This window comes from Haliotis rufescens, unplaced genomic scaffold (assembly GCF_023055435.1).
Source record: "Haliotis rufescens isolate VD_foot unplaced genomic scaffold, xgHalRufe1.0.p SCAF_106, whole genome shotgun sequence".
Lineage (NCBI taxonomy): Eukaryota > Metazoa > Mollusca > Gastropoda > Lepetellida > Haliotidae > Haliotis > Haliotis rufescens.
In genome coordinates, this window is record NW_025963787.1 from 172,427 (window position 1) to 185,482 (window position 13,056).

Here is a 13,056-nt window from a genome sequence, read left to right on the forward strand (position 1 = left end):
ATATTACTGGCATTATCCGACCGGCAAAGATCCGGGGTAGAATTGGTCTTCAGCAACCCATGCTTGCCGTAAAAGGCGACTATGCTTGTCCTAAGAGGCGACTAACGGGATCAGGTGGTAAGGCTCGCTGACTTGGTTGATGCATGTCACCGTATCCCAATTGCGTGGATCGATGCTTATGATGTCAATCACTGGATTGTCTTGTCCAGACTCGATTATTTACAGACCGCCGTCCTATAGCTGGAATATTGCTGAGTGCGGCGTTAAACAACAAACAAACAAACAAAACTGGCTATATTGGGCAGGATATCATGCCCTAGCATACCCTCTATGATCAAGGTTCGGAAGACTGCAGGGGAAGTTGTCGCCATGGGTAAACTCTAACACAGTTGTCTGCCATTGTAAAACGAATGCGAGTGTATGCTGCAATCTGATTGGTTGACAGACGTTGTTAATAGGATTCGAAGCCCTGACATTTTTCGGACTTCGCACTGCGTATGAACATTTTATTTTAGTTTTTCCATTCCAATTTGAAACACGTGCCGTTCGGGTTAGCGAACCGGATATCACGTTCATTATGTGTAAAGTTTGATTAACAGTTATCAGAACTGGCCAACCTTTAGGATTCCGTACCACAAAGTTTGCAAACAGATCACAATACCCTAAGGCGTAATTTGTGAAAATTAATTTTGTTGTATGACCATCGAAACAATGCCCTGTGACGTCACGAGAGCAACAGGGTTAATGAGATCATCGAGTATGCATAAGCTCCACTCAGTGATTTGTCACCTCCATATATCGTGCGCATTTTATAGCCAACAAAAAATTATGAAAGTAATACATTTTTTTTATTTTCCAGATATTTTGTTTTGTCAACTAATTCACGGAGCTAAAGGGACTATAAATAGGAATTATAACTATACATATTTTATTTTTTCGTATTAGTTTATTCATTATTATGCATAGGGATGCAGTTTATTATATATTTATTAATTACGCTGAACACATCCACACGTCGCCTGTCCGAACAATATCTGTCTACCATGGAACATCTTTTGCAAAAAATCAATTAGGTTTGTATTGACAAGGACGGATAAAAGTTGTGTAGGGGATCTGAGGGGATTGTACCCCCTTCCCATGGATTTTAAAACACGACAGAAGAAGCGTCGAAGCGTGCAAATAAATGCACTTGGCAAGGTATTCTTGTTCATTTTATTGCTTCCAAATTGTCAGTTGTATTTATTTTCCACACAAAACGTCGAGAGAGCAGGATGAAGTGGGTTAGTGTTGAATATATTGGCTACAAGAAACTGTCACGCAACCTCCCCCTAAATCACTTTCACTCGCTACATGTGTTCAGTAATGATTCAAAAGCTGACTCGCCCTCGTAGCATCAGTAGCCATACCTGTATCTTCCTCGTTCCTTAGTATGGTCCACGTTATCCTAACAGCGTTCCCTCCCACACGATTCTCTTCACGAAACAGCCCAACAAATTATTAAATACCCTGTCATTCATGGGTACGTTTGACGCCATATCGGATCATTCCCTACCAATCTTGCAGATGACGGAACGGGACGAGTGTGTGCCAAATGGCATCGGGGTCACTCGTAAGTGTCCGTAGACTAAAGTTACGAGATACCCACAACCTTCGTAAGTATCCTTCACCTATTCGCACCTTTTCGTTCCTTTCCTTAACCGTTTTAGGCATGACTAGGTAAATTTGCACTTATTTTAACAGTGATGACGTCCGACAGATTCTCACTAAAACTGGTTGCTTGTCTCAGTCACATGTGATCTTCGGTAGAGATCGTCCTCAGGAGAAGTTGTGGTCTTGAATTCTAAAGGTGTTCCAATTTACCTCACGTACAGGACGTCAAAATGGCCGACACGATCATCGTGACGGTGGATATTTCTGAAGCTGTCAGTGAACCTGTGGTGATGATTGGTGTTCGTCATCATTTCGCAGATCAAGGTGAGTATACAACTGTGTCGAATAAATACTGACGTAGAATGTTGTTGACCGGCACGGATCGATCCGAAAAAATGAGTGTGCATGTTTTTGTTTTGTTGACTAGGATGGGTCGTGGCAAGGGTAGTCCATTTTCCCGAGACAAGGGCGTTAACTGACTGTAAAAGTCCAGTTCCCACCCTCGCCGAACAAGGCCGGAATTTCTGTGTTCGATCGTAGCGCTTCCAATGGTTATTACGAGCTATGTCCCTTCTATGTCTCTCATATTGACCACTCACATTCCACCTCTTATATCTCTTGAACTTGTTTCAAACAAAATGACGGTGCCCAGTCAGGACGATATGTGTGAGTGAGTGAGTGAGTTGGGTTTAACGCCGCTTTTAACAGTATTCCAGTTATATCGCGGCGTGTCAGCTTAATGTGGGAGGAAAGCCCGAAGTGATGCAGGTCTCGGACGTTTACCACTTTTAGTGAAACCCACGAGCACGGGTATGGTGCTGACAAACCTAGAAACATAATCGGGGCGAACCGGGATTCGAACCCACAATCATAGGTGAATCCTGCAATCTACCGAAATCAGCACGGCAGTTTACGAACCGGATGTGCCTCTGGAAGATATGTTAGTCAGGCATGAGCATGTATCCAAACGCTCTGACTTATTCCAATGTATGCAAAAACGTTGAGTTCAAGATTAAAGTGTCAAAATGATCTGACATAACGCTTCTGTATTGTATTCGCGCTAAGGATTATGGGAGGTTTCCTCAGGACCGTCAGTTTTACATCATTTCAAGAATACAGTATCGTGAAAACGCAAGGACGTCAAAATGTGACGTTCATATGTTTATGAAAATCAGCTTGACTGTCATGTGACCGGGCTTTTGTACAATGAAACAGCCGCATAGCGTATAAACTTAACATACAAAATAATATTTCTCAATGTCCATCAAGATTATGTGTTTTCAGATTTGCGGGTGTTATTGACTTCTCGTTGGCTCGAAATCGTAACATCTGAAATCTCCGCCGATTGACGACGCCGATATACCAGGCAAGTGTCCAGGCATGGAATACTCACCACTACCCACAAGCATGCAAACCCAAAGTGTTCATCATCTAATGGCCACGACCGCTTCTGTCAGTATTTTATAGGTTGCATCGAAACTGTTGACAGTCTAGTGTGGTATCGGGGTAGTCGGTTAGCCTAGTGGTTAAAGCGTTCGCTCGTCACGCCGAAGACCCGGGTTCGATTCCCGAAATGGGTACAATGTGTGAAGCCCATGTCTGGTGTCCCCCGCCGTGATATTGCTGGAATATTGCTAAAAGCGGCGTAAAACCATACTTACTCACTCACTCACTAGTGTGGTATCGATGCACGCTTTTGCTATTTTGAATTGGTATGGATGTATTACTATCGGGCCATGAACAAATACAGTGTATCGATAGTTCGATCTATCGTTACTCCCCTAGTAACACGTATGTAATTGTATAACACTGACTCATCCTATGGAATTATCAACCATCTATGCCCTCTCGCCTTGGTCGTATAACATATTAAGTCTGTGTACACTCATATCGTCAGCTATGTTTAGGAGGTATGGTTTGTTTCAACTAGCGCACAGGCAGGTATCTTACACACTTCATGCTATTAGGCCACAACAAATTGATTCTTGTTCGTCGGAATCGCCACCTTTTGTGCTTAAAAAGAAAGATTTAGGTGTCATTTTATGAATGACACAGGTTATTTTCTCCCTGGAGAAAGACGGACACTCGTGCGGATTCTGTGTACAAATATATATCCCAGCCACCTACGCTTGGCGTGAGAGGCGACTCACTGGATCGGGTGGTCAAGCTCAATGACATTGTTGATTGCGTGTCATCGTATCCCAATTGCGTGGATCCGTCAATCACTTCATTGTCTGCTCTACCGAGCCGCCACTGGATATTGTCAAACAACAAACAAACAATATCAAAGAAGGAATGAGAGTTTCTACATGGGCCGTATGTGTCATTTGACAAAAAATAATATTGTCCACAACCTTGGAAGGAACAATAAGATGTTTAAATCAAGGGAAACTCAATTTTTTAAATATATTTTATGAAGAAATGTAAACAACCCCAAGTAATTTGGTTGACTGATTGTATGTCAATGTACCCCGACGGCGGGCTGCGTTGCTCATGCTATTAACCATTGGTATACTTGGTCCATACTCTGTCATTTACCAGCTGCAGAGATAAAAGTGTAATACTACTTACTGTGGCGTGAAACAGAACAATGAAACAAAAAGACAAGCATTATAGACTTTCTTTACATTCATTTCATGGCTAGATGACTCTATTAGTCGTAGTCTTGTTACATCTTTCTGTTACTGTTTCGCTACGTCTAGTTACACTGCCCGGCAAAGTAAAGTATACACTTGAAAATTAAATTTGACCAAAATTTACAAATTTTAGCAAAACGTCACAAGGCTGAAAACAGTCTTAAGGCCCCAAGCACAACCATCTCTTGTTTGTTTCATTTTAGCCCCCATCAGACATGGGTACATTCTTTTGCACGGCAGTGTAGTGAACCAACGCCAAGTAGTATAGACAACTAGATCTGCTTAACAAAGAATTTCTCCGGTGTGCATCTAAATAAAAACACCTGTAATTTATCAACAATTTCAGCTTTGATAAATCGGTAAAAAAAATTCTATAACGTTTCGTTTCTATAATCCCTCATTTCTCCCTCGCGCTGGAATCGTTTATCTTCATGTACCAACAGCTGTTGAACCGCAGTCTGTTTCATTTCTCTTTTTACGCCGCACAAAATATTATTTGAACTTTTTTGCTTGATTACATTGATGTTACATCAAAAGCCCATTGCCGCTTATTTTTTGCTCTCTGATTTCAGTCCAAGTTATTTCTTAAATCAATTTTCTGTCTGCATAAAGACAGGCACGTCAGGACGCTCCTAGAATACACCGGACTGAGCACGTTCCTCACGCCAGTGTGATACTGCACGAATATAGAGTCCGTATCAAATTAATAGCCTGTTTGAACGATTTACGCAGCCTCTTCTAAAATATACCGGATTCAAACAGGGCCATACCCAAATATATACCAAAGGTATCAGTTCCCCTGTAGACCATTTGGAGAATTGGGCATTATTTGACGTCAAAGATCTGCCGTGGTACGCGTGATCTAGTCGGACCTTGTGTTGGTGTGAGTGACGTTGCTTCGTGGGGTGAGTTTAAGATTGCTTTGAACAGTATTTCAGCCATTTAAATCAATGCCAGCTTAATGGGACGTTCTCCTCTTTCGTAAAACCCACGGTTTTTATGCTGACACACTAAGGATCATAAATGGGTGATTCGAACTAACAATCATCGGATCCTGCTATTGCAAAGAGAGGAAATTCTGCATAGCAAGTAGAAACGCCTTAGACCACTGGCTCATGCGCATCCATATCTATAGCTAACAAAATGATGATAAATTCTCAGTCGGCTGGTTGTGAGATTTCATGGAGGAGCTTCTCATTCACGGAAATACAGGACCGCCACCGTGGTGTAGTGGATAGAGCTTGTGTCCCGAGAGTGGAAGGTCGGCGGTTCGATCTCTGGCCGGCATACCAAAAGACGATAAAAGACGTACGGCCTGGGGGTCGAAAGTGAAGAGATAAAACAAGGAATGGGCAAGTTCGGAGTCAGTTTACGGTTTTCCGAGTGGGGTATCCATGTTAAACTGCGCCATGGTATCTCAGAGGGCTAGCACTATCAAACCGGCATTAGTCCGGCTAAGTGAAGTCCCATTTTACCACACCTTGGCAATACAAATTGACAAGCAAGGAGATATACCCGATATTTCTGGACTAAAGCGCTGCAAAACTTCCAGAGTTGCATTCGAATTCCAGACTGAACCACTTTATGGTTCTTGGTGTGTCAGAACCAAGCCAGAAATCGCGGAATTCTTGCAAGAGATACCACTCTACGATCTACATCCCTTCGGGCTTTCCTCCCAAATCAAGCTGACCGAAAACGGCAGTAAACCCACTGACTAGACACATGCATTCAGGACTAACATGAGAATATATTGTCTTGATCATAATCTATATGCCCAACAGACGAGCACGTGTACTGACACGTTATCCTGGTGAAAGTGAGACGTCCAGCTGATAATGCGTTTTGGTTGATTCGGGTAAAAGATGAAAGGTTTACATGGTGTAATGGTTTACATGTAACTAGAGGGAAAACAAAGTGTGATGTATTAGTTTACATGTAACTAGCGGGAAAACAAAGTATGATGTATTGGTTTACATGTAACCAGAGGAAAAACAAAGTATGATGTATTGGTTCACATGTAACCAGAGGGAAAACAAAGTATGATGTATTGGTTTACATGTAACCAGAGGGAAAACAAAGTATGATGTAATGGTTTACGTGTAACTAGCGGGAAAACAAAGTATGATGTATTGGTTTACATGTAACCAGAGGGAAAACAAAGTATGATGTATTGGTTTACATGTAACCAGAGGAAAAACAAAGTATGATGTATTGGTTCACATGTAACCAGAGGGAAAACAAAGTATGATGTATTGGTTTACATGTAACCAGAGGGAAAACAAAGTATGATGTATTGGTTTACATGTAAGTAGCGGGAAAACAAAGTATGATGTAATGGTTTACATGTAACTAGCGGGAAAACAAAGTATGATGTATTGGTTTACATGTAACTAGCGGGAAAACAAAGTATGATGTATTGGTTCACATGTAACCAGAGGGAAAACAAAGTATGATGTAATGGTTTACATGTAACTAGCGGGAAAACAAAGTATGATGTATAGGTTTACATGTAACCAGAGGGAAAACAAAGTATGATGTATTGGTTTACATGTAACCAGAGGGAAAACAAAGTATGATGTATTGGTTTACATGTAAGTAGCGGGAAAACAAAGTATGATGTAATGGTTTACATGTAACTAGTGGGAAAACAAAGTATGATGTAATGGTTTACATGTCACTAGCGGGAAAACAAAGTATGGTGTATTGGTTTACATGTCACTAGCGGGAAAACAAAGTATGATGTATAGGTCTACATGTAACCAGAGGGAAAACAAAGTATGATGTAATCGTTTACATGTAACTAGCGGGAAAACAAAGTATGATGTAATGGTTTACATGTCACTAGCGGGAAAACAAAGTATGGTGTATTGGTTTACATGTCACTAGCGGGAAAACAAAGTGAGATGTATTGGTTTACATGTAACCAGAGGGAAAACAAAGTATGATGTATTGGTTTACATGTAACCAGAGGGAAAACAAAGTATAATGTATTGGTTTACATGTAACCAGAGGGAAAACAAAGTATGATGTATTGGTTTACATGTAACCAGAGGGAAAACTAAGTATGATGTAATGGTTTACATGTAACCAGAGGGAAAACAAAGTATGATGTATTGGTTTACATGTAACCAGAGGGAAAACTAAGTATGATGTAATGATTTACATGTAACCAGAGGGAAAACAAAGTATGATGTATTGGTTTACATGTAACCAGAGGGAAAACTAAGTATGATGTAATGGTTTACATGTAACCAGAGGGAAAACAAAGTATGATGTATTGGTTTACATGTAAGTAGCGGGAAAACAAAGTATGATGTATTGGTTTACATGTAACTAGCGGGAAAACAAAGTATGATGTATTGGTTCACATGTAACCAGAGGGAAAAACAAAGTATGATGTAATGGTTTACATGTAACTAGAGGGAAAACAAAGTATGATGTATTGGTTTACATGTAACCAGAGGGAAAACAAAGTATGATGTAATGGTTTACATGTAACCAGAGGGAAAACAAAGTATGATGTAATGGTTTACATGTAACTAGCGGGAAAACAAAGTATGATGTATTGGTTTACATGTAACTAGCGGGAAAACAAAGTATGATGTAATCGTTTACATGTAACTAGTGGGAAAACAAAGTATGATGTAATGGTTTACATGTCACTAGCGGGAAAACAAAGTATGGTGTATTGGTTTACATGTAACTAGCGGGAAAACAAAGTGAGATGTATTGGTTCACATGTAACCAGAGGGAAAACAAAGTATGATGTATTGGTTCACATGTAACCAGAGGGGAAACAAAGTATGATGTATTGGTTTACATGTAACCAGAGGGAAAACAAAGTATGATGTATTGGTTTACATGTAACCAGAGGGAAAACAAAGTATGATGTATAGGTTCACATGTAACCAGAGGGAAAACAAAGTGAGATGTATTGGTTCACATGTAACCAGAGGGAAAACAAAGTATGATGTATTGGTTTACATGTAACCAGAGGGAAAACAAAACATGGTGTACTGATTTATATGTTACTAGAGGGAAAACAAACTATGATGTGCAGTTTTACATGTAACTAGAGGGAAAACAAAGTATATTGAAGTGGTCAGTTATATTGCATGGCCTAGTGGTTATCTAGTATTTTGTCAGCGAGGATTACTGTAATCAGATACACAAGGATTGTAGGCATTACAATGTATTCAAATCAAGGCAGGGACATGTCTAGTTCATGGATAAACGTGATGGCTTTTGTAAACCAGTATCAGATACGAGAATATTTGAAGCCAGGGTCTTTAACACTTGCACATGTCTGTCCGCCCTGATGATGCAAAAATATTACAAGGTAACATTTTATATGTTGAAGTAATATTAAGGTAGGCATATATTTAGCCATCACTAAGTCCCAGCCTCGTTTCGATTTTTCCTGTGCCTATCATAAGAGTCGACCACAAGTACTCAAGGAATTGCCATTAGAAGAACTAAGACAGAGCTTGATAGTTCATGTGAGTCTCGGTGACCTGCCTAACTGCAAGTCGTGCCCTGACGGCGTGGATCATTCCCATGCGTTTAGTTCCTGGTTTGTCTGGTCCAGACTAACACACAGGCCGCCACTTTATATTTGGAATACTGTGGACTGAGGCGTACAAGACCATTCACACATTTAGTGACACAAGGTATATGGATTTCAACTTGCTTATATACACAACTTTTTGTGGTCACTTCTTGCAGTCATAAGGGGATTGATCAGGTGTTCCAGCTCTCCTGCTACATACAGGTAAATTGGCCGAGACAGTATTAAACATTCCAGCTCTATCATGTCGACCATTCAGCTTTGTAGTTGAGCGTATTCATCGTAGCCGTCGGGGAACGATGTTATGCATGCAATGCTCACTAAATATTTGTATAGAAGAGCAAATATTTCGTTACGTTCATGATTGCTCTTAACATTTAACATGTCCAGATTAATCAGGTTCTGAATACAGGGATTACATCATTAACAAATCAGCGTTGTACCTACACGTTACGTATACCTCTCAGCCGAACTAAAATAATTGGTTCCGATGAGGTTTGTTTATTTGTTTGTTTGTTGTTTAACGCTACACGTCGCAGCTCTATGACGGCAGTCTGTACACATTCAAACCTGGACCAGATAATCCAGGGATTGACATCATGATCTTCAGTCGACACATTTGGGATACGATGACATGCATCAACAAAAAACATCAAATCCCGTTAGTCGCCGCTTACGACAAGCATGGGTTGCTGAAGACCAATTCATCCCCGGATCTTCACGGGATCTTAAAATTAGATGTTCGGAATCATGACTTACTGGGTAAGGAGATCCGCTGAAAACAATATAAGTATTTTAAAAGGCTGTTAATAACTCAAGTTTATCCATGTCGAACATGTTACATTGCTTCGATGTGCTCCAGTGGATATCACATGATGTCAATAAACTAGTCGATGTGAAATTGTATGTCAAATAGGTTATGCGCTTTCCATAAAGCACACTTGTACTGACAAACACCTGTAACATCAAAGTGTGTTATGTAATTATCTTTATGGCGACACCTGTAACTGCTCTAATGCCTTGATTGATGGTCAGCTTGATCAGTGTGACACCTTGGCTTAATGTGACCTAACGTACGTCAAGTAACCCACTTGTACTCCGAGACGCTAAAGTCGTCATGACCTGAGCCCCGTCCACAAAGCGATCTTAGCTCTAAGGCGATCGTAAGTTCCATATTTTCAAATATATTTGCGACAGTCGTAGCGTTAACGTTGCTTTGATGTCTTAGCACGAAGACTTTTTTAAGTGTTTGTTCAAGTAGGGAAGCTACAGGCGTCTTGGGGTTAACGTATCTTTGCATAGCGAGACACAAGGAATTGCCATTAGATGAACTAAGACAGAGCTTGATAGTTCATGTGAGACAACGTTCGTGAGGTGAGGGGTGAAATTGGGTTTAACGTCGCGTCCAAGATTATTACACTTATATAGCGACGTACATGTACGTGTGTGTGTGTTTGTGTGGCTGCTTGTACTAGTCCGGACTGATGCCAATTTATAGTGCTAGCTCACTGAGATACCATGCCGCAGTTTAACATGAATACCCCACTCAGACACAGTATACTGACTCCGAGCCGACCAGTCCTTGTTTTAGCCCCTTAATACCGAGCGCCAGACAGGGTAACAACAAGTACAATCTTTTAACGTCTTTTGGTATAACGCGGCCGGGGACATACCAAAAGACGTTAAAAGATGGTACTTTTTGTTACGCTGTCTGGCGTTCGTACCTTCACACACACACCACCACACCAGACCACCCATACACACACGCACGCGCACGCACGCACGCAAGCACAAACACACACACACACACACACACACACACACACACACACATACATGCCCGACACAGAAAGGAGAGCGAAAGCAAGACAAAACATGATGGTTTGGTTTGGTTTGGTTTGGTTTGTTGTTTATCGCCGCGCTCAGCACTATACCAGCTATATGACGGCAGTCTGTAAATAATCGAGTCTGGACCAGACAATCCAGTGATTGACATCATGAGCATCGATCCACGCAATTGAGATACGATACGCATCAACCAAGTCAGCGAGCCTGACGACAAGCATAGTCGCCTTTTACAGCAAGAATGGGTTACTGAAGACCTATTCTAGCTCGGATCTTCACGGGTCACAAAGCATAAAAGAAAAATCGAAACGTGTCCGATTGGCCTATAACAAACCAATTCACACCAACCTACACCACTTCCTGCCCTGTGTCCGTCCCCAAAAATATCTCATAGTAGTGACCTCTCCTGTGCATCTTGATCTAGGTTGTCATATGATTCCAAATCCTAGCAATCCAAACCGAATACGGACACCCGATAGCGCTTTTGGCCGACAGCCCTTGACTGCTTAAAACAGCATCACATTCGCCCATTATTCAAAATCCGCCCCATATTTAGAAGCTGTCCCCTGGGAGCCGTGAGGATCCGGGGTAGAATAGGTCTTCAGCAACCCATGCTTGCAGTAAAAGGTGACTATGCTTGTCATAAAAGGCGACTAACGGGATCAGGTGGTCAGGCTCGCTGACTTGGTTGATGCATGTCACCGTATCCCAATTGCGTGGATCGATGTCAATCCCTGGATTGTCTGGTCCAGGCTCGATTATTTACAGCCCGCCGTCATATAGCTGGAATATTGCTGAATGCGGCGTTAAACAACAAACCAAACCGAAAAACAACAAACAAATTTATGAACGTGTAGCTCTGCAAAATAACACATGGATATACTCTGGATACTTCTTTTCATATCTATGACAGAATCCAGGGCCCACTTGTAAAAAGCGGTCTTAGCGCCACAACTATTGTATGTTCGCGTTAAAGTGTATGACGTGCAACAATCTTAGCGCTACAACTATTGCATGTTCGTGTTAATGTGTACGAAGTGCAACAATCTTAGCGCCACAATTATTGTATGTTCGCGTTAATTTGTATGAAGTGCAACAATCTTAGCACTACAACTATTGTATGTTCGCGTTAACGTGTATGAAGTGCAACAATCTTAGCGCTACAACTAGTGTATGTTCGTGTTAATGTGTATGAAGTGCAACAATCTTAGCGCTTCAACTATTGTATGTTCGCGTTAATGGGTACGAAGTGCAACAATCTTAGCGCTACAACTATTGAATGTTCGCGTTAATGTGTACGAAGTGCAACAATCTTAGCGCTACAACTATTGTATGTTCGCGTTAATGAGTATGACGTGCAACAATCTTAGCGCTACAACTATTGTATGTTCGCGTTAATGTGTATGAAGTGCAACAATCTTAGCGCTACAACTATTGTATGTTCGTGTTAATGTGTATGACGTGCAACAATCTTAGCGCCACAACTACTGTATGTTCGCGTTAATGTGTATGAAGTGAAACAATCTTAGCACTACAACTATTGTATGTTCGCGTTAATGTGTATGAAGTGAAACAATCTTAGCACTACAACTATTGTATGTTCGCGTTAATGTGTATGAAGTGCAACAATCTTAGCGCTACAACTATTGTATGTTCGCGTTAATGTGTACGAAGTGCAACAATCTTAGCGCTACAACTATTGTATGTTCGCGTTAATGTGTATGAAGTGCAACAATCTTAGCGCTACAACTATAATTGTAAGTAAGTTAATGTATAGGAGATGTCTAAGCGCTACAACTATTGCCAGTGCGGGTAAACGTTTGTTAGTCCATGTTAATGTTTATGAAGTGCAACAACGTTAGCGCCTCAAGTATTGTATGTTCGTGTTAATGTATAGGAAGTGCCACAATCTTAGCGCCTCAACTGTTGTAGGTCCGTGTTAATGTATGGAAGTCCGTGTTAATGTATAGAAGTCCGTGTTAATGTATGGAAGTCCGTGTTAATGTATGGAAGTCCGTGTTAATGTATGGATGTCCGTGTTAATGTATAGAAGTCCGTGTTAATGTATGGAAGTCCGTGTTAATGTATGGAAGTCCGTGTCAATGTATGGAAGTCCGTGTAAATGTAAGGAAGTCCGTGTTAATGTATGGATGTCCGTGTTAATGTATAGAAGTCCGTGTTAATGTATGGAAGTCCGTGTTAATGTAAGGAAGTCCGTGTCAATGTATGGAAGTCCGTGTTAATGTATGGAAGTCCGTGTTAATGTATGGAAGTCCGTGTCAATGTATGGAAGTCCGTGTTAATGTATGGGAGATGCAACAATCTCAGCTCTACAAGTATCATAAGTCCGTGTAAATG